The 23,026-nt window shown below is 47.1% G+C and overlaps 1 protein-coding gene and 1 long non-coding RNA gene across 2 annotated transcripts in view; one reads left to right on the forward strand and one right to left on the reverse strand.

Annotated features, from left to right (window-relative positions):
* TRIQK (triple QxxK/R motif containing) overlaps positions 1-23,026 on the reverse strand; it is a 223,131-nt gene that overhangs the window by 160,892 nt on the left and 39,213 nt on the right. Inside the window, exon 2 of the mRNA XM_063924098.1 lies at positions 13,796-13,853. The gene's annotated coding sequence lies outside the window, so the exon portion shown is untranslated. The remainder of the gene's footprint in view (positions 1-13,795; positions 13,854-23,026) is intronic.
* The window catches only part of LOC134928400 (uncharacterized), a 129,639-nt gene continuing 119,286 nt past the window's right edge, over positions 12,674-23,026 (forward strand). The window contains exons 1-2 of the long non-coding RNA XR_010177911.1: positions 12,674-12,753; positions 13,344-13,418. This is a non-coding gene — a long non-coding RNA (uncharacterized LOC134928400). The remainder of the gene's footprint in view (positions 12,754-13,343; positions 13,419-23,026) is intronic.

Below are 23,026 nucleotides of genomic sequence, written 5' to 3' on the forward strand. Positions count from 1 at the left end.
CACCCATCTTGTTGGGTGCATACAATATAAACAACGAGTCAGATTTTCTGACTCCAGCTGTCCTTGCAATATATATTTTTAATGCTCTGACAACGTCCAGTAACTTGGAGTCCTCCAAGTCACTTGTAGCCGCAGGCACTACAATAGGCTGGTTCAGATGAAATGCTGACACCACCTTAGGGAGAAAATGCGGACGAGTCCGCAGTTCTGCCCTGTCCGAATGGAAAATCAGATATGGGCTTTTGTAAGATAAAGCTGCCAATTCTGACACTCTCCTGGCAGAAGCCAGGGCTAGAAGCATGGTCACTTTCCATGTGAGATATTTCAAATCCACCTTTTTTAGTGGTTCAAACCAATGAGATTTTAGGAAGTCCAAAACCACATTGAGATCCCACGGTGCCACTGGAGGCACCACAGGAGGCTGTATATGCAGCACTCCCTTAACAAAGGTCTGGACTTCAGGGACTGAAGCCAATTCTTTTTGAAAGAAAATCGACAGGGCCGAAATTTGAACCTTAATAGATCCCAATTTGAGACCCATTGACAATCCTGATTGCAGGAAATGTAGGAATCGACCCAGTTGAAATTCCTCCGTCGGAGCACTCCGATCTTCGCACCACGCAACATATTTTCGCCAAATTCGGTGATAATGTTGCACGGTTACTTTCTTCCTTGCTTTAATCAAAGTAGGAATGACTTCTTCCGGCATGCCTTTTTCCTTTAGGATCCGGCGTTCAACCGCCATGCCGTCAAACGCAGCCGCGGTAAGTCTTGAAACAGACAGGGACCCTGCTGAAGCAAGTCCCTCCTTAGAGGTAGAGGCCACGGATCTTCCGTGATCATCTCTTGAAGTTCCGGGTACCAAGTCCTTCTTGGCCAATCCGGAACCACTAGTATCGTTCTTACGCCTCTTTGCCGTATAATTCTCAATACTTTTGGTATGAGAGGCAGAGGAGGAAACACATACACCGACTGGTACACCCAAGGCGTTACCAGCGCGTCCACAGCTATTGCCTGCGGATCTCTTGACCTGGCGCAATACCTGTCCAGTTTTTTGTTGAGGCGAGACGCCATCATGTCCACCATTGGTCTTTCCCAACGGGTTACCAGCATGTGGAAGACTTCTGGATGAAGTCCCCACTCTCCCGGGTGAAGATCGTGTCTGCTGAGGAAGTCTGCTTCCCAGTTGTCCACTCCCGGGATGAACACTGCTGACAGTGCTATCACATGATTCTCTGCCCAGCGAAGAATCCTTGCAGCTTCTGCCATTGCACTCCTGCTTCTTGTGCCGCCCTGTCTGTTCACATGGGCGACTGCCGTGATGTTGTCCGACTGGATCAACACCGGTTTTCCCTGAAGCAGAGGTTCTGCCTGGCTTAGAGCATTGTATATTGCTCTTAGTTCCAGAATGTTTATGTGAAGAGACGTTTCCAGGCTCGTCCATACTCCCTGGAAGTTTCTTCCTTGTGTGACTGCTCCCCAGCCTCTCAGGCTGGCGTCCGTGGTCACCAGGATCCAATCCTGTATGCCGAATCTGCGGCCCTCCAATAGATGAGCACTCTGCAACCACCACAGAAGAGACACCCTTGTCCTTGGAGACAGGGTTATCCGCAGGTGCATCTGAAGATGCGACCCTGACCATTTGTCCAACAGATCCCTTTGGAAAATTCTTGCGTGGAATCTGCCGAATGGAATTGCTTCGTAAGAAGCCACCATTTTTCCCAGGACTCTTGTGCATTGATGTACAGACACCTTTCCTGGTTTTAGGAGGTTCCTGACAAGCTCGGATAACTCCTTGGCTTTTTCCTCCGGGAGAAAAACCTTTTTCTGAACCGTGTCCAGAATCATCCCTAGGAACAGCAGACGAGTTGTCGGCATTAACTGGGATTTTGGAATATTCAGAATCCACCCGTGCTGTTTTAGCACTTCTTGAGACAGTGCTAATCCCATCTCTAGCTGTTCTCTGGACCTCGCCCTTATTAGGAGATCGTCCAAGTATGGGATAATTAATACGCCTTTTCTTCGAAGAAGAATCATCATCTCGGCCATTACCTTTGTAAAGATCCGAGGTGCCGTGGACAATCCGAACGGCAGCGTCTGAAACTGATAGTGACAGTTTTGTACAACGAACCTGAGGTACCCCTGGTGTGAGGGGTAAATTGGAACGTGGAGATACGCATCCTTGATGTCCAAGGATACCATAAAGTCCCCCTCTTCCAGGTTCGCTATCACTGCTCTGAGTGACTCCATTTTGAACTTGAACTTCTTTATGTACAGGTTCAAGGACTTCAGATTTAGAATAGGCCTTACCGAGCCATCCGGCTTCGGTACCACAAAAAGAGTGGAATAATACCCCTTCCCTTGTTGCAGAAGAGGTACCTTGACTATCACCTGCTGAGAGTACAGCTTGTGAATGGCTTCCAACACAGTCTCCCTTTCGGAGGGGGACGTTGGTAAAGCAGACTTCAGGAAACGGCGAGGTGGATCTGTCTCTAATTCCAACCTGTATCCCTGAGATATTATCTGCAGGATCCAGGGATCTACTTGCGAGTGAGCCCACTGCGCGCTGTAATTTTTGAGACGACCCCCCACCGTCCCCGAGTCCGCTTGAGAAGCCCCAGCGTCATGCTGAGGCTTTTGTAGAAGCCGGGGAGGGCTTCTGATCCTGGGAAGGAGCTGCGTGTTGCTGTCTCTTCCCTCGACCTTTGCCTCGTGGCAGATATGAATAGCCCTTTGCTCTCTTATTTTTAAAGGAACGAAAGGGCTGCGGTTGAAAAGTCGGTGCCTTTTTCTGTTGGGGAGTGACTTGAGGTAGAAAGGTGGATTTCCCGGCTGTAGCCGTGGCCACCAAATCTGATAGACCGACTCCAAATAACTCCTCCCCTTTATACGGCAAAACTTCCATATGCCGTTTTGAATCCGCATCGCCTGTCCACTGTCGCGTCCATAAAGCTCTTCTGGCCGAAATGGACATAGCACTTACCCGTGATGCCAGTGTGCATATATCCCTCTGTGCATCACGCATATAAAGAAATGCATCCTTTATTTGTTCTAACGACAGTAAAATATTGTCCCTGTCCAGGGTATCAATATTTTCAATCAGGGACTCTGACCAAACTACCCCCGCACTGCCCATCCAGGCAGTCGCTACAGCTGGTCGTAGTATAACACCTGCATGTGTGTATATACTTTTTTGGATATTTTCCATCCTCCTATCTGATGGATCTTTAAGTGCGGCCGTCTCAGGAGAGGGTAACGCCACTTGTTTAGATAAGCGTGTTAGCGCCTTGTCCACCCTAGGAGGTGTTTCCCAGCGCTCCCTAACCTCTGGCGGGAAAGGGTATAATGCCAATAATTTCTTTGAAATTATCAGCTTTTTATCAGGGGCAACCCACGCTTCATTACACACGTCATTTAGTTCTTCTGATTCAGGAAAAACTATAGGTAGTTTTTTCATACCCCACATAATACCCTGTTTAGTGGTACCTGTAGTATCAGCTAAATGTAACGCCTCCTTCATTGCCAAAATCATATAACGTGTGGCCCTACTGGAAAATACGGTTGATTCGTCACCGTCACCACTGGAGTCATCGCCTGTGTCTGGGTCTGTGTCGACCGACTGAGGCAAAGGGCGTTTCACAGCCCCTGACGGTGTTTGAGTCGCCTGGACAGGCACTAATTGATTGTCCGGCCGTCTCATGTCGTCAAACGACTGCTTTAGCGTGTTGACACTATCCCGTAGTTCCATAAATAAAGGCATCCATTCTGGTGTCGACTCCCTAGGGGGTGACATCCTCATATTTGGCAATTGCTCCGCCTCCACACCAATATCGTCCTCATACATGTCGACACACACGTACCGACACACAGCAGACACACAGGGAATGCTCCTAATGAAGACAGGACCCACTAGCCCTTTGGGGAGACAGAGGGAGAGTTTGCCAGCACACACCAAAAGCGCTATATATATATCAGGGATAGCCTTATAATAAGTGCTCCCTTATAGCTGCTTTGTTATATCAAAATATCGCCATAAATGTGCCCCCCCCTCTCTGTTTTACCCTGTTTCTGTAGTGCAGTGCAGGGGAGAGACTTGGGAGCCGTCCTGACCAGCGGAGCTGTGAGAGGAAATGGCGCCGTGTGCTGAGGAGATAGGCCCCGCCCCTTTTCCGGCGGGCTCGTCTCCCGCTATTTAGAAAAATTAGGCAGGGGTTAAATATCTCCATATAGCCTCTAGGGCTATATGTGAGGTATTTTTAGCCTTTATAGGTACTCATTTGCCTCCCAGGGCGCCCACCTCCCAGCGCCCTGCACCCTCAGTGACTGCCGTGTGAAGTGTGCTGAGAGGAAAATGGCGCACAGCTGCAGTGCTGTGCGCTACCTTTAGAAGACTGCAGGAGTCTTCAGCCGCCGATTCTGGACCTCTTCTGACTTCAGCATCTGCAAGGGGGCCGGCGGCGCGGCTCCGGTGACCATCCAGGCTGTACCTGTGATCGTCCCTCTGGAGCTTGATGTCCAGTAGCCAAGAAGCCAATCCATCCTGCACGCAGGTGAGTTGACTCCTTCTCCCCTCAGTCCCTCGCTGCAGTGATCCTGTTGCCAGCAGGAATCACTGTAAAATAAAAAACCTAGCTAAACTTTTTCTAAGCAGCTCTTTAGGAGAGCCACCTAGATTGCACCCTTCTCGGCCGGGCACAAAAATCTAACTGGAGTCTGGAGGAGGGTCATAGGGGGAGGAGCCAGTGCACACCACCTGATCGGAAAAAGCTTTACTTTTTGTGCCCTGTCTCCTGCGGAGCCGCTATTCCCCATGGTCCTTTCAGGAACCCCAGCATCCACTAGGACGATAGAGAAAAGGTTAACTCCATCCTGTTCTCAGGCCGCTCCTGGGGTGCGGGGTCTTCTGGACTGCCGTAGCCGGGTGACAACAGGGCATCGCAGCATTACATTTAATTTGGCACTTTCACTGTTTGTTTATTCTACATGTCACACCTTTTTCACTTCTATTAATTCACCCCATACCACTTTTTTCTCACCTATTCCTTAATCCTTCTCACTACACAATCATTCCCTGTGATGCCCTGGGGTCGCTTGGCTGTGGTGGTTTGGGGGTCCCGTGCCCTAGGTTTGAACCCCTATAGTGTTAGGTACTGCAGCAGAGTGGAGTCCCTTGCCGTCGGGCTGCAGCTACATGCATTGATCAATGCATAACCAAACTCCACTATTTATTATATGCTAAACTGTATGATATCAGTAATGCTAGAGACAGTGCACCTACAATACCCCCCCTTTTGTCTATTCACAGGTGACAGAGGGAGATAGGGCATGACAGCAGCTCACAAAGCACTGGGCATGCCCCCTCAGTGAGGAAATGCGGGGGGCGTGGTTCGTGGCATTGTCGTGAGGCCATGCCCCCTTTCACATAAGCCACGCCCCACGCACAAGAGTCCCGCTATACAGTTTTAAAATGTTGGGAGGTATAGGAATATGGTGTATTTCCTACAGTGAATTGCTGTTATTAATCTTGTACAATATCATGTATGCACTGCAGTATTTATATATATATTTAGATATATATATATATATATATATATACACACACACACACATACACACACACACACACACGAATACAGGTTGAGTATCCCATATCCGAATATTCCGAAATACGGACTTTTAGGAGTGAGACTGAGATAGTGAAACCTTTGTTTTTTGATGGCTCAATGTACACAAACTTTGTTTAATACTCAAAGTTATGAAAAGTATTGTATTAAATGACCTTCAGGCTGTGTGCATAAGGTGTATATGAAACATAAATGAATTGTGTGAATGTAAAATAAGAATTTACTTACCGATAATTCTATTTCTCGGAGTCCGTAGTGGATGCTGGGGTTCCTGAAAGGACCATGGGGAATAGCGGCTCCGCAGGAGACAGGGCACAAAAAGTAAAGCTTTAGGATCAGGTGGTGTGCACTGGCTCCTCCCCCTATGACCCTCCTCCAAGCCAGTTAGGTACTGTGCCCGGACGAGCGTACACAATAAGGGAGGAATTATGAATCCCGGGTAAGACTCATACCAGCCACACCAATCACACCGTACAACTTGTGATCTAAACCCAGTTAACAGTATGATAACAGCGGAGCCTCTGAAAAGATGGCTCACAACAATAATAACCCGATTTTTGTAACTATGTACAAGTAATGCAGATAATCCGCACTTGGGATGGGCGCCCAGCATCCACTACGGACTCCGAGAAATAGAATTATCGGTAAGTAAATTCTTATTTTCTCTATCGTCCTAGTGGATGCTGGGGTTCCTGAAAGGACCATGGGGATTATACCAAAGCTCCCAAACGGGCGGGAGAGTGCGGATGACTCTGCAGCACCGAATGAGAGAACTCCAGGTCCTCTTTTGCCAGGATATCAAATTTGTAGAATTTTACAAACGTGTTCTCCCCTGACCACGTAGCTGCTCGGCAGAGTTGTAATGCCGAGACCTCTCGGGCAGCCGCCCAAGATGAGCCCACCTTCCTTGTGGAATGGGCCTTAACCGATTTAGACTGTGGCAGGCCTGCCTCAGAATGTGCAAGTTGAATTGTGTTACAAATCCAACGAGCAATCGCCTGCTTAGAAGCAGGCGCACCCAACTTGTTGGGTGCATACAGTATAAACAGCGAGTCAGATTTTCTGACTCCAGCTGTCCTGGAACATATTTTCAGGGCCCTGACAACTCCTAGCAACTTGGAGTCCTCCAAGTCCCTAGTAGGTGCAAGGCACCACAATAAGCTGGTTCAGGTGAAACACTGACACCACCTTAGGGAGAGAACTGGGGACGAGTCCGCAGCTCTGCCCTGTCCGAATGGACAAACAGATATGGGCTTTTTTGAGAAAAAACCACCAATTTGACACTCGCCTGGTCCAGGCCAGGGCCAAGAGCATGGTCACTTTTTATGTGAGATGCTTCAAATCCACATATTTGACTGGTTTTAAACCAATGTGATTTGAGGAATCCCAGAACTACGTTGAGATCCCACAGTGCCACTGGAGGCACAAAAAAGGGGTTTGTATATGCAATACTCCCTTGACAAACTTCTGGACTTCAGGAACTGAAGCCAATTCTTTCTGTAAGAAAATTTACAGGGCCGAATTTGAACCTTAATGGACCCCAATTTGAGGCCCATAGACACTCCTGTTTGCAGGAAATGCAGGAAACGACCGAGTTGAAATTTCTTTGTGGGGCCTTCCTGGCCTCACACCACGCAACATATTTTCGCCACACGTGGTGATAATGTTGTGCGGTCACCTCCTTTCTGGCTTTGACCAGGGTAGGAATGACCTCTTCCGGAATGCCTTTTTTCCCTTAGGATCCGGCTTTCCATCGCCATGCCGACAAACGCAGCTGCGGTAAGTCTTGGAACAGACATGGTACTTGCTGAAGCAAGTCCCTTCTTAGCGGCAGAGGCCATAAGACCTCTGTAAGCATCTCTTGAAGTTCCGGGTACCAAGTCCTTCTTGGCCAATCCGGAGCCCTGAGTATAGTTCTTACTCCTCTACGTCTTATAATTCTCAGCACCTTAGGTATGAGAAGCAGAGGAGGGAACACATACACCGACTGGTACACCCACGGTGTTACCAGAACGTCCACATCTATTGCCTGAGGGTCTCTTGACCTGGCGCAATACCTGTCCCGTTTTTTGTTCAGACGGGACGCCATCATGTCCACCTTTGGTATTTCCCAACGGTTTACAATCATGTGGAAAAAACTTCTCAATGAAGTTTCCACTCTCCCGGGTGGAGGTCATGCTGAGGAAGTCTGCTTCCCAGTTTCCATTCCCGGGATGAAAAACTGCTGACAGTGTTATCACATGATTTTCCGCCCAGCGAAAAGTCCTTGCAGTTTCTGCCATTGCCCTCCTGCTTCTTGTGTCGCCCTGTCTGTTTACGTGGGCGACTGCCGTGATGTTTTTCCCACTGGATCAATACCGGCTGACCTTGAAGCAGAGGTCTTGCTAAGCTTAGAGCATTATAAATTTACCCTTAGCTCCAGTATATTTATGTGGAGAAAAGTCTCCATACTTGATCACACTCCCTGGAAATTTTTTCCTTGTGTGACTGCTCCCCAGCCTCTCAGGCTGGGCTCCGTGGTTACCAGCATCCAATCCTGAATGCCGAATCTGCTGCCCTCTAGAAGATGAGCACTCTATAACCACCACAGGAGAGACACCCTTGTCCTTGGATATTGGGTTATCCGCTGATGCATCTGAAGATGCGATCCGGACCATTTGTCCAGCAGATCCCACTGAAAAGTTCTTACGTGAAATCTGCCGAATGGAATTGCTTCGTAGGAAGCCACCATTTTTACCAGGACCTTTGTGCAATGATGCACTGTTTTTAGGAGGTTCCTGACTTGCTCGGATAACTCCCTGGCTTTCTCTTCCGGGAGAAACACCTTTTTCTGGACTGTGTCCAGAATCATCCCTAGGCACAGCAGACGTGTCGTCGGGATCAGCTGCGATTTTGGAATATTTAGAATCCACCCGTGCTGATTGTAGCAGTATCCGAGATAGTGCTACTCCGACCTCCAACTGTTCCCTGGACTATGCCCCTATCAGGAGATCGTCCAAGTAAGGGATAATTAAGACGCCTTTTCTTCGAAGAAGAATCATCAATTCGGCCATTACCTTGGTAAAGACCCCAGGGTGCCGTGGACAATCCAAACGGCAGCGTCTGAAACTGATAGTGACAGTTCTGCACCACGAACCTGAGGTACCCTTAGTGAGAAGGGCAAATTTGGGACATAGAGGTAAGCATCCCTGATGTCCCGGGACACTATATAGTCCCCTTATTCCTGGTTCGTTATCACTGCTCTGAGTGACTTCATCTTAATTTGAACCTTTGTAAGTGTTCAAAAACAAATTTTTAGAATAAGTCTCACCTAGCCTTCTGGCTTCAGTACCACAATATAGTGTGGAATAATACCCCTTTTCTGTAGTAGGAGGGGTAATTTAATTATCACCTGCTGGGAATACAGCTTGTGAATTTTTTCCCATACTACCTCCTTGTCGGAGGGAGACTTGGTAAAGCAGACTTCAGGAGCCTGCGAAGGGGAAACGTCTCGACATTCCCATCTGTACCCCCGGGATACTACTTGTAGGATCCAGGGGTCCTGTACGGTCTCAGCGCCATGCTGAGAACTTGTCAGACGCGGTGGAACGCTTCTGTTCCTGGGAATGGGCTGCCTGCTGCAGTCTTCTTCCCTTTCCTCTATCCCTGGGCAGATATGATCTTATAGGGACGAGAGGACTGAGGCTGAAAAGACGGTGTCTTTTTCTGCAGAGATGTGACTTAGGGTAAAAAACGGTGGATTTTCCAGCAGTTGCCGTGACCACCAGGTCCGATGGACCGACCCCAAACAAGTCCTCTTCCTGTATACGGCCATACTGTGCCGTTTGGAATCTGCATCACCTGACCACTGTCGTGTCCATAACATCTTCTGGCAGTTATGGACATCGCGTTTATTCATGATGCCAGAGTGCAAATATCCCTCTGTGCATCTCGCATATATAGAAATGCTCTATAGTCAATAAAATACTGTCCCTGTCAAGGGTATCAATATTTTTAGTCAGGGAATCCGACCAAGCCACCCTAGCTCTGCACATCCAGGCTGAGGCGATCGCTGGCCGCAGTATAACACCAGTATGTGTGTATATACTTTTTATTATATTTTCCAGCCTTGTCAGCTGGTCCTTGAGGACGGCCCTATCTATAGACGGTACCGCCACTTGTTTTGATAAGCGTGTGAGCGCCTTATCCACCTTAAAGGGTGTTTCCCAACGCGCCCTAACTCTGGCGGGAAAGGGTATACCGCCCATAATTTTCTATCGGGGGGAACCCACGCATCATCACACACTTTATTTAATTTATCTGATTCAGGAAAAACTATGGTAGTTTTTTCACATCCCACATAATACCCTCTTTTGTGGTACTTGTAGTATCAGAAATACGTAACACCTCCTTCATTGCCTTTAACGTGTGGCCCTAATAAGGAATACGTTTGTTTATTCACCGTCGACACTGGATTCAGTGTCCCTGTCTGTGTCTGTGTCGACCGACTAAAGTAAACGGGCGTTTTAAAACCCTTGACGGTGTTTTTGAGACGTCTGGACCGTACTAATTGTTTGTCGGCCGTCTCATGTCGTCAACCGACCTTGCAGCGTGTTGACATTATCACGTAATTTCCTAAATAAGCCATCCATTCCGGTGTCGACTCCCTAGAGAGTGACATCACCATTACAGGCAATTGCTCCGCCTCCTCACCAACATCGTCCTCCTACCTGTCGACACACACGTACCGACACACAGCACACACACAGGGAATGCTCTGATAGAGGACAGGACCCACTAGCCCTTTGGAGAGACAGAGGGAGAGTTTGCCAGCACACACCAAAAACGCTATAATTATATAGGGACAACCTTATATAAGTGTTTTCCCTTATAGCATCTTAATATATATATAAGCATATCGCCAAATTAGTGCCCCCCCTCTCTGTTTTAACCCTGTTTCTGTAGTGCAGTGCAGGGGAGAGCCTGGGAGCCTTCCCTCCAGCCTTTCTGTGAGGGAAAATGGCGCTGTGTGCTGAGGAGATAGGCCCCGCCCCTTTTTCGGCGGCCTCGTCTCCCGCTCTTAACGGATTCTGGCAGGGGTTAAATATCTCCATATAGCCTCCGGAGGCTATATGTGAGGTATTTTTAGCCAAAATAGGTTTTCATTTGCCTCCCAGGGCGCCCCCCTCCCAGCGCCCTGCACCCTCAGTGACTGCCGTGTGAAGTGTGCTGAGAGGAAAATGGCGCACAGCTGCAGTGCTGTGCGCTACCTTTAGAAGACTGAGGAGTCTTCTGCCGCCGATTCTGGACCTCTTCTTACTTCAGCATCTGCAAGGGGGCCGGCGGCAAGGCTCCGGTGACCATCCAGGCTGTACCTGTGATCGTCCCTCTGGAGCTGATGTCCAGTAGCCAAGAAGCCAATCCATCCTGCACGCAGGTGAGTTCACTTCTTCTCCCCTAAGTCCCTCGTTGCAGTGATCCTGTTGCCAGCAGGACTCACTGTAAAATAAAAAACCTAAGCTAAACTTTCCTAAGCAGCTCTTTAGGAGAGCCACCTAGATTGCACCCTTCTCGGCCGGGCACAAAAATCTAACTGGCTTGGAGGAGGGTCATAGGGGGAGGAGCCAGTGCACACCACCTGATCCTAAAGCTTTACTTTTTGTGCCCTGTCTCCTGCGGAGCCGCTATTCCCCATAGTCCTTTCAGGAACCCCAGCATCCACTAGGACGATAGAGAAACACACTTTGTTTAATGCACAAAGTTATAAATAATATTGGCTAAAATTACCTTCAGGCTGTGTGTATAAGGTGTATGTGAAACATAAATGCATTCTGTGCTTAGATTTAGGTCCCATCACCATAATATCTCATTATATTTTGTAATTATTCCAAAATACGGAATAATCCGATATCCAAAATTCCTCTGGTCCCAAGAATTTTGGATAAGGGATACTCAACCTATATATATATATTTATGAAGGGGTCCAACCCATGCACTTGGTTAGCCAAGCCTCTAAGCATGGGCCCCTACCACTGTATAACCCCCGAAGGGGCCTTTATGCCACAGCCCTACACTGGCTATATGCATATGGAAAATACAGAGCAAAGTTAGGTGCATATTTCACATATATCTCCATCAGCATGTTCCGCTTTTATAGAATAACCCCATTGTATGTGTACTTTTCTGTAATAGTGTACCTCAGGAAAAAATAAACCATATAACATTTAGTGCAGCGGTGAGCTACATGACTCTTCCACACAATTAACGGCATAAAGAGAGAAAAATCAATAAACTCATCTTTGCAGGATGGACTCCTGTCTGTGCAGAAGGCTGGATGGCCGTTGAATGAAAGGTTAACAGAAGTGATCCAAGCATTTTGAAAAACAACACAGTACATACAAGATATCTGTATTCTGCAATCAGCGAGTGTGGTCGTGTAAGGTGAATGGTACTATGACCTCTTTTTTTTTTTTTTTTTTTTAAGTTTTTGCCTAAAATTGTTTCATATATCTGCATGTTTTTGTATGCATAATAAAGGAGATAGCTAAAACCTGTCAGTACAATGCTGATTAAACCTGTCCATGGTGCATTGGGGGTAATTCAGATCTGATCACAGCAGCAAATTTGTTAGCTAATGCACTGCAGGTGGGGCAGATATAAATGTTTGTGCTCCAGGAGAACCGGCTGCCGGGAAAGGGGGGGGGGGGGGGGGGGGGGGGGAGGCGTGAGCGGCGGCCGCAGGATGTGGTAAGAAGCCTATAGGCTTTTATAGGGTATCGCCATAAAAAGATACTCTGCGCATCGTTAAGCGGCTGGTGTTTAGTACATTTTAAAATGCGGTAAAACCCCCCAAAACTGGGTTTTACCGCATTTTTTCTTTAGTAAATACCGCCCATAATGCCTTACAAAGTATATAAACAGATGCAGTGCAGATATAAGGCATAGGGACAGATTCACAATTCAGTATGCTATTGGATCTCTTGGTTTCTAGGAAACTGCGCCTGTGACACGGCCTGCATAAGTAACATGGAGCATTTATGAGCGATGCTTCTCATTTACAGCGGAATGACCATTACTGTGTAGCAGCAAGTAATTCGTACATAGAAGAAGTGTTCCACGGGTATGTAGACAGAGTTGCGGCTACTCAGAGGTGAGCATACAGATAGGTCTATGTACACCTATCCTGAAATCGCACTACACAGCCCCATTTAGTGCGTAACCGACTCTGCGACTTAGCCAGAACAAACCACTAATCCTTAGTTCCTAGTAAAGAAGACGTGAACTAAGACACAAAATTGAGGAAAAAGCACGCAGCATGGGAATCACCGGCCATATAGCCCGAAAAGGATAGGTGCATGCATAGATCCGTCAGAGGTCACTCGTATTATAGATCTATTTACCGGCCCACACCCAGAGGATAATGAAGACAAACTGCCGTGAGCAATAGCTAATTTACCCAGGACTTTGTGATCGGTACATATTTACATTTGGCCTTGAGGCTCTGTCTGGCATTCATTATCAGTTATCCTGCAGTGATCCATTCATGGACAACTAACATATATTACTAACTCTTTACACCTCCACCAGCTCATATGCCTCTGATATAGTGTTTACCTAATTTTTTTTTCTTCATAGATTTTTGTTTTCTACATGTTCATATGTACTTATGTTTTGTTGCATATGCTTGCTTTATGCACCCCCAAAACATAATAAAATAATAAACTTTATTTTATTCATTAGGATGCGAGATATAACTTTATCAAACTCATCTCTCATGGAGGAAGGGGGATAAAAAATTGTCAGGGGACCCTGTTGGTAAGTAATCAATCTCTCTCCAAGCTTTGATAAATCTCCCCATAAGTCAAACACTACCCAACCTAATGAACAGAAGAGACATATTGACAAAATATTCTTTTCTATTAAAATAAAGGAGGATTGACTCCGTGGCTTGGTTTTAACATATGTTAAAATGATTGTTGACGCTGCATGCCAGATTTTAAAGCTTATTTTTTTAAAATATCTAAATATACAATTTGTTCGGCAAAGGTTCTCCCTGCAAATCCATGGTTAAAAAAAAAATACGAACACAATAAATTCTAGGAGTTGGTCCAAGTGTTGGAAAAGTTTAAAGTTGTTGTTTATCAGAGTTTACAACACATTTGAGACACATTAAAGAGAATTAAAGCACTTACCTAAATTGTGTTACTTTTCTAAATGCAGGTTATATAAAAAGAACTGATCCATAAACCACTATTGGGAAAAAAAGGAAAAAGAATGGTGTCAGACCACATTTAAGAACTTTACTAAATCTCCTCCCTTTCCAATAACAGAGCCAATATTCTAACACTGTCACTTAGAATCTCTGTACTCTCCCCTCCTATGTAGAGAGACAAGCTGCACAAATAGTTCCAGCTACAGTATATGGGAGAGTTGGCAGCCTCCTAATACAGAACACTGGTGGGGGTCACAGGTGAGGTGTCCACAACAACTACTAATGGAAATGGAGGGTTTCAGTGAAATAAATAAAGAAGAAGCAGCTCTTAAATAATTTCATAAATGTCACAAACTTTAAATTTGCTGATTACTTATGTATTATATTATGAACAGTTTTTGCACAGGACTTTTGGCTTCAAGCAAGCACAAAACAAAAACTGGAAAAATTATTTTGGCATAGATAGTATACAACAACCACATCTGGAGAAGCGTTGACTAACACGTTCATTACCAAATAAATGGTTACATACTGTACAGTAGGTCAACATACTGCAGTAAAATAATTGACTGAAACACCAACAGTAAAACTAGAAAAAAGAAAATGCAGATGCACACTCTATAGTACTAAGCACTGCTAATCAGAATAATTATTATAAACTCTGCAAGCTAAGAGCAAAATTGAGGTGTCTAGCATACTTTTTGGCCACAAATATATTGGCCCACCAACCGCAACAAGGTGACCTCATCTGGTGGATCCCTAACACTAAAGTTCAAGTTGATACCTATTTTTTGCCAAAAATTATGCTAAGCACCTCAATTTAGCTCTATGTTAGATTGCAGAGTTTATTATAATTATTTGTATTAGCAGTGCTTAGTACTATAAAGTGTAGCCATCTCTTTTTTTCTATGTGGAACTACAAGTCTCAGCATGTTAGCACCTCTTATTATGTTTGGAATTACGGTGTACAGTCCAAGGTCCCCCCTCCCCTCAACATTAATATTTGAATGAATAAGGAGATTTATGGTAGACTTACCCCATAGTTAAATCTCTTTCTGCGAGGTACACTGGGTTCCACAGGGATACATCGGGGGTATTGAGTTGGATCTTGATCCAGAGACACCAACAGGCTAAAGCTTTGATTGTTCCAAGGATGCATTGCATGGCCTCCTCTATAACCCCACCTCCGGACACTGGGGCTCAGTTTCGTTAACCAGTCCAATGCAGTAGCAGGTAAAAGAGAAGGCAGATGTTTGTCACATAGAACCACATTCTCACGACAGGAGAAGGGACTAGAGGCGAATGCCATAAAACCCAAAGAAGCTAAGTGCGTCAGGGTGGGCGCCCTGTGGAACACAGTGTACCTCACAGAAACATTTAACTATGGTAAGTCTACCATAAATCTACTTTTCTGCAGTGGAGTACACTGTGTTCCACAGGGAAAACATCGGGGATGTCCTAAAGCAGTTCCTCATGGGAGAGGACACACCATAGTGGGCACAAGAACCCGGCGTCCAAAGGAAGCATCCTGGGAGGCGGAAGTATCATAGGCATAAAACCCAATTAACGTATTCACCGAGGACCACGTAGCCGCCTTGCACAATTGTTCAGCGGACGCGCCTCGGCGGGCCGCCCAAGAAGGTTCAACAGAACAAGTAGAATGGGCTTTGATAGCAGCAGGAGATGGAAGACTAGCCCGTGCATATGCTTGTGCAATCACCATTCTGATCCAACAGGCCAAGGTTTGCTTATTCGCAGGCCAGCCACGTTTGTGAAAACCAAAAAAGTACAAAAAGTGTATCAGACCTCCTAAGAGAGGCAGTCCTCTCCACGTAAATACGGAGAGCCCGTACCACATCCAAAGACCGCTCTTTGGAGGACAAACCAGAAGAGATAAAAGTCGGAACCACAATCTCTTGGTTAAGGCGGAAAGATAACACCACCTTAGGTAGATAACCGGGACGAGTTCTAAGAACTGCCTGGTCACAGTGAAAAATCAGAAAGTGTGGACGACAGGACAAAGAGCCTAAGTCCGACACCCTCCTAGTAGAGGCAATCGCCAGCAGAAACACGACCTTAAGCGCAAGATATTTAAGGTCCACAGACTCAAGAGGTTCACATGGAGGCTGAATCTGTAAAACGCCTTGAGTGAAAGTATGAACGTCAGGAATAGACGCAATCTTCCTCTGAAACTGCACCGACAAGGCAGAAATATGAACCTTGAGGGAGGCCAGATGAAGGCCTAAGTCTAGGCCTTGTTACAGAAAAGCCAAAAGTCTGGAAGTTCTGAAATTGTATGCATCGTAATTCTTAGCAGCACACCAGGTGAAGCAAGAATTCCAGACCCCGTGCAGAAGCCGGTTTGCGGGCCTTCAGCATAGTTTGGATAACCGCCTCGGAGAATCCTTTGGCTCTCAGGAGTGAAGCTTCAAGAGCCACGCCGTCAAAGCTAGTCTGGCCAGGTCCGGGTAGACACAAGGACCCTGAACGAGGAGGTCTGGGCGTTGAGGAAGTAGAAGAGGACGCTTGATCAAGAGACCCTGTAGGTCTGAGAACCAATGCCGTCTGGGCCACGCTGGAGCTACTAGAAGTAGTATTCCTCCTTCTTGCTTGAAGTTCCGTAGTACCCTGGGCAGGAGTGACACTGGAGGGAACACTTATGGCAGCTGAAAGTTCCATGGAATTGCCAGTGCGACCATGAACGCTGCGTGAGGATCCCTTGTCCTTGATCCGAAGACCAGAACCTTGTGATTGTGTCGAGATGCCATCAGGTCTACATCTGGTAGGCCCCACTTGTCCACTAGGAGTTGAAAGACTTCCGGATGAAGACTCCACTGAGGAAATCCGCTTCCCAGTTGAGGACTCTGGGAATGAACACTGCCAATATCGCTGGCAGATGGCGTTCCGCCCAACGAAGGATTGTTGACACTTCCATCATTGCCATGCGGCTTCGAGTGCCGCCTTGATGATTTATGTAAGCCACCATAGTGGAGTTGTCTGATTGTACTTGAACAGGCCTGTTCTGTATCAGAGGCAGGGCAAGCGTCAACGCATTGAACACTGCTCGCAATTCTAGAATGTTTATCGGGAAGAGAAATTCCTCCCTGCTCCACCGACCCTGGAGAGAGTGTTGCTCCAACACCGCGCCCCAACCGCGGAGACTGGCATCCTTTGTCAGGAGGACCCAGTTGGAGATCCAGAAGTGACGGCCCCTGCTCAACTGTTGGTCCTGTAGCCACCAGCTCAGTGACAGACGAACCTCCGGAGTCAAAGAGATCATTTGATACCTGATGCGATGAGGCAGGCCATCTTACCTGGAAAAGATTAACCTCTGCAGAGGGCAGGAATGAAATTGAGCGTACTCTACCATGTCGAAAGCAGACACCATGAGGCCTAGCACTTGCATCGCCGAGTGTATTGACACTCTTGGGCTAGAGAGGAAATATCTGATTCTGTCCTGAAGTTTCAGGACTTTCTCTTGAGACAAAAACAAGCGTTGGTTGTGTGTGTTCGGTAGTGCCACCAGGTGCACCATGCTCCGAGCTTGTAGGAATTGGACAGTCAGTTCCAGATTACTGAGGAGAACATCTTGGGAGTTCGCGAGGATCAGCAAGTTGTCCAGATATGGCAGGATCCTGATTCACTGACGACGGAGAAGGGCCGTCATCACGGCCATGACCTTGGTGAAGATCCGAGGGGCCATGGCTAGTCCAAATGGCAGAGCCTGGAATTGATAATGTAGGTTGACAATAGCAAACCACAGATATTGCTGATGCGATATGGCAATAGGTATATGTAGGTAAGCATCCTGTATGTCCAGGGATACTATATAGTCTTCGGGTTCCATGGCCAGCACAATAGAGGGCAGTTTCCATATGGAATTTGTAAACTCTCACAAATTTGTTCAATGATTTGAGGTTGAGTATAGGCCGGAAGGACCCATTGGGTTTCAGGACTAAAAAACATGGTCGAATAATATCCCCTTCCTCTCTGGGATAGGGGTACCGGCGCTACCACTCATGTGTCCAGGAGGGATCGCACAACCAATTGTAGAGTTTGCGCTTTTAACGGATCCGAAGGGATAACTGTCGAGCAGAACTGTCAAGGAGGACGTCTCTTGAAAGAGATTGCATACCCATGAGAGACAACTTCCCGCACCCAGGTGTTTGAAGTGGTCTTTAACCAGGCCTGGACGAACTGCAGAAGTCGGCCACCCAACCTGGGATCCCCCAGGGGGAGGCCCGCCTCATCATGCAGCAGGCTTGTCTTGTTTGGAAGCAGGCTGACGGGCGGCCCAGGATTGTTTAGGTTTGGGCTTAGTGGTTTTGGAAGTACGAGCCTGTCTCGGGTACACCTGACCCTTTACTTTTCCTGGAGGTCGAAAGGAACGAAAAGCACTGTAGTACTCTTTGCCTTCGGTGCAGAGGGATTAGTGCTTGGGAGAAACGCAGTCTTAGCAGTCGCCAAGTTAGTCACAATCTTATTCAGATCCTCCCCAAATAGGAGGTCTCCCTTAAAAGGGAGCAACTCCAAGGTCTTTTTGGAGTCTAGGTCCACCTTCCAGGACCTCAACTACAGAATTCGGCGAGCCAGTATAGATGTAGTAGACGCCTTGGCCGCCATTACACCTGCCTCAGAGGACCCCTCCTGAATATAGTGGGAGGCTGTGGTAATAGGAGACAGATATTGTCTGGCAGTGTCAGAAATATCCTGAGGCAGCTCATCCTCTAATGCCTGAACCCATGCTTCAATTCCTTTTGCGGCCCTGGAGTCTGCTATAGTGGGTCTATGTACAGCACAGGTAAGGGAGTAAATAGACTTCAGGCATCCCTCCACGCGCTTATCTGTCGGTTCCTTCAGTGAGGTGACAGCGGTGACAGGCCGAGTAGATGACACCACAAGACGGGCGACATGAGAGTCCACCGGCAGTGGAGTTTACCACTTGTTACTCAACTCTGCAGGTAAAGGATAACGAGCTAGCATCTTTTTAGACAGGGAGAATTTCTTTCCTGGAGACGACCAGGATTCCTGACGAATGTCAATTAAATGGTCAGAATGTGGTAAGACTACTTTAGTAACCTTCTCACGTTGGAATTTGTCAGGTTTCTTAGACACAGTAGTGGGATCTGCCTCATAATCAATTTGTAGAATCAGCTTAATAGCCTCCACTAGGTCAGGAACATCAACCTGAGTTGTAGGTTCCTTGTCAGAAGCGACTGTATCAGTGTCTGACGGATCAGTATATTCCCCATCCTCATCAGAAGAATTATCAGAAATATTAGTGGATTGTGAGGAGGAAGCGGCTCGCTTAGATGACCCCTTGACCCCAGAGGGGCGTGGGGTATCTGGGTAGACAGAGTGTCCGCCCAGGGCGGATTAACTACAGGGACAATATGAGGCTGCAATGGCACAGGAGGCCCCACAGGGGGCGTAAGATGTGTCACAAGCGTATCCAGCATACTTGAGAATGCTGCCCAAGGTGATTCCTGACTGAACACAGGTGCTGCAGGCTGACTGGGAGATGTATGGCACCCAGTACCTGAATCATCAGATAAAACTTCCACCTCAGGTAAATCCTTGGTGCAAGCACTGCATGATACACAATCGTCCGCGGATTTCCCGCCCTGTGTGGCACACATTATAGGAAATGTAGCACTAGAGCGTAACAGTACAATATAGCCAGACAAACACAATACCTGCAAATAACCCCCTGATTTATGTGACAGTAAATACAGGACACAAACAGAGAATTAAAGCGGTGTGAAGTGACTGAAATACACAGCAAGAAACACTGTGTATCACTATATATACACAGCAGCTACAGGCACACTCAGTCACAGTTACAATGCAGAAGTTATTTCAGATAAACTATACAACTGCACTGGACTAGTAAAATCACACACACACACAGACAGACAGACAGACAGACAGACAGACAGACAGACAGACAGACAGACAGACAGACATAACAATGCATAGTAGATACTGGATGTATATCTCAGAATACTTGTACTAAATATTCAGATAGCAGTACACTTGTTCTTAACTAACACTGTCTAAAATGACATGTAGACTACTTAAGTGACTGTAAATGCACAGCGCTGAGGCAGGCGGATTTACAGAGGAGACATAGCCCTGCAGTCCCAGAGATCAGCCGCAGCTACTTGTGTAAAGATGGCGCCAAAATCTCTGTCAAGGAGTGAGGGAGAGTGAGAAGCAGCTCCAGGGCGGGAACACCAGCAGTGGATGGCGCCCGGAGCTGGGGGAGGGGCTAAAGGTCAAGCGCCTTATCCTCTATGCTGGTCCTCACCACCGGGTACTGTGGAGCCTTGTTAAAAAGTATTTTTGTGAAATCCGACCTGTGCTCCCTGCCCTGGTGGATATAGTGGGGTCCCTGCACGGCCACAGTGTCCACGCCAGCGCTGCGGTCTATCTCCTAAGATCGCAACCGGAACGCGATTTCAGCAGTTCCCACCTGGGGGACCCTCTTGCCTCCTCCCAAATAAGCAGCCACACGATCCTGGAGAGCGCCAGCGGCGTGTGCCTGGAAACTGGAGCGCCTCCGCTGCAAGTACCCGGGAAACCCGGCCAGCGGGAGTATGCGGAGCTGCTGGGGAGGTGTTGGAGCCGCAGCACAGTATGTCACTAGGACATAAAAGTGCTGCAGCCCTTGAAGAATCTTCTAATAAAAGCTCCCCCCCCCTTGTTGCACCAACTTACAAACTGAGCTCCAGTGTCCGGAGGCGGAGTTATAGAGGAGGCCATGCAATGCATTCTGGGAACAAAGCTTTAGCCTGTTGGTGCCTCTAGATCCAACTCTACACCCCCGATGTATTCCCTGTGGAACACAGTGTATCCCGCTGCAGAAATATCCTATATCTTATGGATTCAAAATTCTATATAAGCAAACAACTCCACACTGTGTTAATCAATTGCTTACAATATTGAGATAAGGGTTTAGACATATATTAAGTACAGGGCCAAAACTAGGGGTGTGCTCCGGGCAGGTACCCTGTAGCCTGTGGAAATGCCCAGGGCGCCTTTAGGATGCCCCGGGCAGAGTTCTTCTTCCCAGAGCCAGTGGTCCCGCCCACTAGGCATGATGTCACGGGTTTAGGAGGTGGGGCTGGCAAAGGGCGCGCTGCCATCCTGTTACAGTGTTGCATATATAAACTTTTCTGTGAATAATTTTGCTAACTCTGTACTTTTTAAAAATTAGATGCAATTAAAGACTGGTACAAGCAACATTGTGCTCCTTTCTTGTGCCAGCAAGATCAGCTGAACATGGTAAGCGTAGTGGGAGAGCGCCTCGCTACTGGTGCACTGTGCCAGCATTTAATATTTACTTCCCTAACCAGGGCATGTCATCCGCTATGTATTGGCGCATCACGGCCATTACGTGTAATTGTACCACTCCCAAGTGTCTGGTTTCTGTACATCTGCAGCATTATGAAATAAGTTAAAGTGTGTGTAGTCAACCTTCCTGCAAAAAATGCTGAAAATACAAGATTTTGAAAAAGTCTTGCGCAATACATAAACAATTAGGTAACACAAGCCAAATCTGGACAATAATGACAAAGATCAATCAGAAACGCTCTGTTACAGCGATGCATCTTAGCATATACACTGTATACATCTGCTGGAGATAAACACAGACACTGTTGAAATTCTAAATTAAATGGCACCGCTTTCGTCTGTGATTAGATGTACCAATACATACAAAAAAAAAAAAAAAAAAACCTTAAACTGCCCACATAGAGCACCCAAAAACCCATAGCACGCATCTCCCATATAACCATAAATACTCTCATTATTTATTGCTACCGCCGAACAGTGAAAGTTTTTTATGTTTTTCTCTATCGCTAGATTTCACCTCCTGCTGTGCATCAAATAAGAAAGCCTTTATAGTTTAGTGTTTCTGCACAGATAGGACAAAGCAATTGCTAGAAGGGAGGAGACAACCAATAGATTATAACAAGAAAATGCAGACATTAATATTGCGTATAGCATATGTGAATGTGCTGATAGCTGCAAAATTGCTGGTGTTTTCATTTACGAAACAAAAAAACACTTTACTAGCCCTACAGAGACTAATAATACCCCTTTCACATCGCACAAATAACCCGGTACCGACACGGCATATTGCCGTGTCGAACCGGGTCAGTGTGCGATGTGAAAGCACACTGGGCGATTTAGCGGGTCGCCTGACCCGGTAAATCAACCCGGTAAAAAAGAAGGGTTTTACCCGGGTTGATTACCGGGTCAGGTGCGGTGTGAATGGGAGCCGTGTCGATGCGACACGGTTCCCATTCACAAGATAGGGAGAGGCGGCGCTGGAGATGAGCTCATCTCCCGACGCCGCCTCCACCCCCGCCCCTGCTGCTGCTGCGGCCTCCGTTGTCATGGCAACCGACCCGGTATATTGCCGGGTCGGGAAGCCTGCAACGGAGCGCAAATGCCGGATCCCACCCGGTAAGTACACGTTTGTCTTACCGGGTAGGACCCGGCATTTGCGGTGTGAATGCAGCATAAGGGGAACATTTACTAAGCAGTGATAAGAGAGGAGAAGTGAGCCAGTGGAGAAGCTTCCCGTGGCAACCAATCAGCACTGAAGTAACATCTATAATTTGCATATTATAAAATTATACAGAACTGCTGATTGGTTGATGGGGCAACTTCTCCACTCTTATCACTGCTTAGTAGATGTCCCCCTTAGGCCCAAGGTGTAACTATCTGTCCGTTGAGGGCACTGGCCTGCTATTGGTGGCTATTAGTCACTAAATTTAAAGCAGCTATAATTTAAAAGACAAAACTAACATAGGAGAGAAAGAGACCAAATATTGGTCCTCATTCCGAGTTGATCGCTCGCTATTTTTTGCAGAGCAGCGATCAGATAGTCGCCACCTCTAGGGGAGTGTATTTTCGCTTTGCAAGTGTGCGAACGCTTGCGCAGCCGAGCGGGACGAAAACGTTTCTTGCAGTTTCTGAGTAGCTCTGGACTTACTCAGTCCTTGTGATCACTTCAGCCTGTCCGGTCCCTGAATTGACGTCAGACACCCGCCCTGCTAATGCCTGGACACGCCTGCGTTTTCCCTACCACTCCCAGAAAACGGTCAGTTGACACCCATAAACGCCCTCTTCCTGTCAATCTCCTTGCAAACGTTTGTGCGAATGAATTAGTCGCTAGAAGCATTGCACAGCAACGATGCTG

This window comes from Pseudophryne corroboree, chromosome 5, assembly GCF_028390025.1.
Source record: "Pseudophryne corroboree isolate aPseCor3 chromosome 5, aPseCor3.hap2, whole genome shotgun sequence".
NCBI lineage: Eukaryota > Metazoa > Chordata > Amphibia > Anura > Myobatrachidae > Pseudophryne > Pseudophryne corroboree.